We start from the raw sequence: 6,000 nt of genomic DNA, 5'->3' as shown, positions 1-6,000 counted from the left end.
GGAAAATGTAGTCTTCCCCTCACAGTGCTACAGTTCCCAGCATCCTTGGGATGAGAGGGAGGGAATGTGCTTTAAACGTCTGTTGTGTGCACCAAAATCAGATCACTTGGTATTGTGTACACTGACCAGCCAAAGTTTCTGGGAGGAGTCTTTCCCAGTTCTGTTGGAGACCCTATGGATTTACCTGTCCTCACATCTAATGACATACTTGGCATCACGTGTAGGGCAGGTGGTGTGGCTTTGCTGAAACGGCCTTTCAGGCCAAATGGGGAGACCTGTTGGGCTGAATTAGACCTCTGGGATGGAGGTACCCCACCAAGTGTTCTATAAAGTGGGCCTTCACAGGATCAGATTCTGCTATCCTAAGGCATTCATCCAGGTCCTGCAGTTTTCCCATCTGACCAAGCGCCAGGCTGTTCTGCTGATTGATTCTAGTTATATAAGAGCCACGTTGGATAAGATAAAAAACCCACCTTGTTCATTTTGTCCCCACATGGTGGCCAACCAGATCTTTCTGGCAGCTTCAGACTGATTCCCCACTTTCCTCAGATCTTGCCCAACACCCTAAAGCTTGTCCATCCAACTGGAACAGAAGGATGAAGTGTTGTCCTGTGCACCACAAATTTCAGATTCCTGTGAGCAGAAAGGGTAATTGATCTTACTGCCCTCCCACCCACAACTTGGTATCTGTGTCTGCTTCCTCCCCTCGTGCCCCAGGTTGCCTTCCAATGGGTCCTGCTATCCTGTTATGTATGAACATGAGAACTTGGCTGGATCAGGCCCATCAAGTCCAGAATCTCACAGTGACCAACACGATACCGGTGGAAAGCCCAGTAAACCTGTTTCCAAACTCCAGTTTCCTTTGCTCGTTACCTTTCTGATTTTTGAACTAATTATTGGCTAGATTTGTCCGAATCGGGACCCGGTTAGAATCCAGTTTGGGGAATGAAATACACCGAAGTCAAATGGCCTCAGTTCGCTCACCAGATAAACATTTCTTTTTTCGAGCAAAGGGATCGCTGTGTTTTAAAACGCTGGAAAGAGAGGTTCTGTCCTGGCAAACACACAATAGTGCCGTTTCAGCAACAACAAAAGCGCACAAACACTTCCTGCGAACGTCTCTCCCAGATGAGATCATCTGAAATACGCATCTTGATTTTGTTGATACCCAATGAGTCACGCAGTGATTTAATGTTATAAAATGATGTCACTGGGATTTAATTAACTGCAGTCATTTTCACATGTTCATGCGGGTACAAGGGAGCTCCCCAGAGAAGAACAATCAGGGATACTTTGGCTGACCAATCGCAGCCTTCCACCAATTCATTTGCATGGAATCCACAATATATGTGAGTACACTTAAATTGTGTTTCAGGTTGGATTAATGGTCAGAAACATGGTTCTCAGTTTCCCTTCTGGTTCTGCCCATCCTCCAGAACCATCTCTCAGTGGTAGGGTACATCTGCTGTATGTAGAAAAGTTGAATCCCTGGCATTTCCAATTAAAAGGGTTCAATAGCAAGTGATGGTGGTTGTAACTCTGATTTCCCTTCTTCCATGTATTTGCTCGTACTCCAAATGAGCCTATGAAAAGTGGATATATTTTATGCCAGCCGTCCTCAACCCAGTGTCCTCCGGAGGTTGTTGGAACTCCCATTAGTCCCAGCCATCATGGCTAATAGCCAGGGGTGATGGGAGTTGTAGTCCATCTGGAAGACACCAAGAGCACACACACACACCTCCGACATTCATTATGATTTGTGCTCTTTGGTGCCTTAAATATAAACTTGAAATACTGTTTGTGCCGGCAAAGGTTTTTTGTTGGGCACACCCCTTCACTTCCAATAAGCGCATATCTCATAATTTCCTGCTGAAATCCCATAACGTTTCACAGCACAAATGTTCTGATTTATTTATTGTCCCATTTTTGTTGCCTCGAGACTCTTCCAGACAGCGATCATGTGTCGGAATTGCAGAAGCACTGCAGAACAAACTAAAGCTGAGTAAATCCACTGTTACTGTGTAAAAAAAATGTTACAGAGTAGACCCACAACAAAGACTAGACTGGAGGGGTCCAAGGTAAGGTTACCAGATTTTTTTCAATGAATCCGGGGACACTTTTCAACTTCAATTGATTTTGTATGGGGACTGATTTGTAAATCCGGGGACTGTCCCCCGGAAACGGGGACGTCTGGTAACCTTAGTCCAAGGTTGAAGAAGGCTGTTTTACACTATTAGGTCCAATGGCATTAGTGCCATTGGACCTAATGGCATCCTTTTCAACTCTGGCTCCGGTCTGGTGGAACGCTGTGCCTCATGAGACCAGGGCCCTGCAGGAACTGATTTCTTTCCGCATGGCCTGTAAGACAGAGTTGTTCCGCCTGGCCTTTGGATTGGAATCAACTTGATCCCCTTCCCCTCTTTCCTCTTTCCTTTCTCCTTCTGTGATGGAACTCCTATTTCGGGACATCCCTGGCTTTTTTCTGGACCATGTAGGACCAGTCTGGTTAGTTGGCCTTGGTGAAGATTTGACGTTTTCATCCCCCAAAAGTTTTTGATTTGAGTTTCTACTGAAATGAGGCTGCATTTTAATGTTGTATTTTAATCTTGCTTTTAAGTTGTCTTCTAATCAATTGTTTTTATACCTGGTGTTAGCTACCCTGAGCCCGGTCTTGGCTGGGAAGGGTGGGGTCTAAATAAAATTTGTTGTTGTTGTTGTTGTTGTTGTTGTTGTTGTTGTTGTTGTTGTTGTAAGCATTTATGGACGTACAACAGGCTATGTAACTTTCATATATAGATAGGCAAAGTGAGGGAAGAAATATGACTCATGTGTAATACATAAAGGATTTCAAAACTTCCACTGCCTCAGTAGAGACCTCTCCTATACCACCTGTACCAAGCTGTCTGAAGGTCAGGATTGTGGGAAGGAAAGCTGATCCTTATTTGCAGAAATTGGTTTTGATAAATTGCATGCTGGCTAAGAGAGTAATCCTTAGTCAGGGGAAATCTGATCTTTCTCCAATCCATCAACAATGGATTAAATAAACGACAACCACTGCATTTGTGAAACACAGCTACGTTTCAGGAGAGCTAATAACTGCTGAATACATGTGCACTTTTGTGGAGCATATGGATTTCTTTGTTTTCAGAGAGTCAATTTTTTTACCCGTTGCTGGTGTTCAGTAAGAGGAATCGAACCGTAGGCCAAAATAAAAATAAATGAGCTCTCATAATGGGAATTCCTGGTTAATACGATGCCGAGCAAGTTCACAACTAGCTGAAATGGCCCGTACTCCTATCTGTATAGCATTTTTATAATTTGATTTCTTTTTACAATTGAGGAAGCTGGTTGCACAGGGGATCAGACCTTTGGTCATCTAGTTCAGTATTATCTACACCAGTATTCTTCAGCCTTGGATTCTCAGTCATCCCTGACTGTCTGGAAATGATGGGAGTTGGAAATCTAACAGCATATGGGGATCTGAGACTGAACAACATTGATATGCTGGCAGTAGGTCTCCATGATTTTAGACATGGGTCTTCTCCAGCCTTACCTGGATTGAACAGGGGAGTTTTGCATGCAGTGCCATTGAGCTATGGCCCAAGGCTCCCATCTTCCTCCCTTTTATTTAGAAGCTGCCATTGCAATGGAGAATTGTTATGATACGTACAAGGAGAGGTCTCACCTCTGATTGTTGCTGCACTAGACCATTACCATATCTTTACTGCAGATGGATCTCAAGTCCTCTTTGAGTTAGGGACTTCCCCGGCATGTGAAGACAGGCTCTGGCGGATTGAGTGGATGAGACCAATAGTGGGCCCAGTGGTCAAGAATTGGTCTGCATGTGCTGTAGAGGGAAGTGAGGCTCATCAAGCTGGGAAGGTAGCCGATCTCAGAGAAGGGAAACTCTGGTCCTAACCTCCACTGTTTGTGGGATGTCTTGGGGAGAAGAAAGGGCTAAGGAATAAAAGCTGCACAAATCTGGAATGGAGTCCCTGAGATGGTTGGATGACGCCTTGTATGCCTCCTTCCTGCAACACCTGTAGCCAAGCTGGTGCCAAACATATTGCTCTACTTTCCTTTGGACCACAACAGTGAGGCTGTCGTCTGGGCAGCCCAGACCTCCAAACACACTGCCCAGGTAGGATCCTAATTGCTAACAAAAAAGGAATTGCCAGCAAAAAAGGAATGGCAAGACAAACTGTTAGAGTATATTGAACTGGCTAGATTAACAGAGGCAATTGGAGATCACACTAGACGAGAGTTTCAAAAAGCATAGGGAAAATGCAGAGTATACTTCACAAAACAGTGCCCTAAATTACATACCTGGACTTGTTTTGATTAATGTCTGCAGGAGACTTTGTGGATATTTAAGTTATAATTAGAAAAATCTTAATAATTATTCATAAAGGAAACAGCTTCTAAGAAGTAAATAAGGAGGCCAGATACAGGATAAAGGAAGTCTTTTATTTGGTTGTTTGTATTGTTGTATGTTATGCTTATTGTATGTTATGTTCCCGTTTAATGAGGGTGGATTTCTGTATTGGGGGAGTGGGAGGGGTTTATGTTATGTTGTAAATAAAATTTCCAATAAAAATTAAAAAAACAAAACCGAACACACTGCCCAGGCTTGCACCCCAGGGAGGTCACTTAGGTGCTGCTAAAACAGTGGTTTGCCTTCACCCCTGGAGGTGCACTCCATTGTCTCTCAAGTCAGATGGGTGCCAACAACTACAGAGTTATCTGAGTAAATCCAATGGAACTTCTCCTGAGCAAGTTTTTATTCTGAAATGAAACTGTTGTTTCTTATCAAGAATCTGCACACAGGTTTGCTTGATTCCATGATCTTCTCATAGAAGGAAAGCATCCCTGTGCACACTTGCCTGGGAGTGAGTCCCATGAAACCCATAGGGCTTTTGTGTGTGTGAGCCTACTAGTTTTTCTCTGAAACAGATTGAACATTTTGAACTAGATTTTCCTGTGCTAAAGCAGGGACATTTCGCCACCTGTCTCTTGCTCTGGTCCTTACTCAAAAATGTGCCTGCAGTAGTCCCATTGAGTATGAATGGTCACATACACCATGTGCCAAGGTACCTTATTAACGTAGAATATTTGATTAGGACACTGTGCCAAGAAAGAAAGAAAGAAAGAAAGAAAGAAAGAAAGAAAGAAAGAAAGAAAGAAAGGCTCAGAAGTATCCAGCTTCTTGAAAGCTGGCCCAGTTTCCCAATGGAACCAGATTCAATGCCAAAAATTGGACAAAATGTATTTTTAACGCACACTTCTATTTTCCACTGCGAGGATTTGTGTTATGCTTTGTTGCAAAGTGGGCTCCTTCGTTAAGCAGCTTTAAAAGAGATCCTGTCATCCTGATCAATTAAAGAGAGCGCACTCCGACCTGTAGTTTTAGTTGCCAAATGCTGATATCTACATACTCTCTGTGTCACACATCTTTTTTTTGTGTGTGTGTGTGCTTCAGATCTCTCTCAATGTGCGGTTGTGTGCCTGTATACCCCAGTGAGCACGCAGTACGGAAAGTCAAGTTTACAACTTACACAGATGTTCACCACATGTGTAGCTCCAGATGGAAAAAGAAGCATGAGCTCAGAACGCTCTCCCTCTTTTCTGCCTCCTTAAGAAACTTATATGGTTCCAGCTTTTTTAAAAAAAATCCAAAACAAAACACCTACGTATCAGCACATTTAATATAATACTAGCGTTTGGAACCTAAAACTTTGGTTTTGGACAGTAATAGTTCAAAACTAGAAGTGGAACATAGATACTCTTAATAAAATAGCTCGATGTGTGTTTCTGGAACTGCTGAAGGTGAAACAAATACACAGAAGTGTAACAGGGCTTCAGTTATTTTCTTCTTATTTTTTTAAAAAGGCTCTGAAGTATTATCTGACTTCCTAGTGAAGACAACATGCCTTTAAATCAGGGGTGAGGGGACCTGTGACTCCAGTTGTTGCCATCTAGGCCTGGTGAGAATTGGAGCGC

This window comes from Podarcis liolepis (assembly GCF_965112155.1).
Source record: "Podarcis liolepis genome assembly, chromosome: 6".
Lineage (NCBI taxonomy): Eukaryota > Metazoa > Chordata > Lepidosauria > Squamata > Lacertidae > Podarcis > Podarcis liolepis.
Note: the sequence above shows the minus strand (reverse complement) of the source record.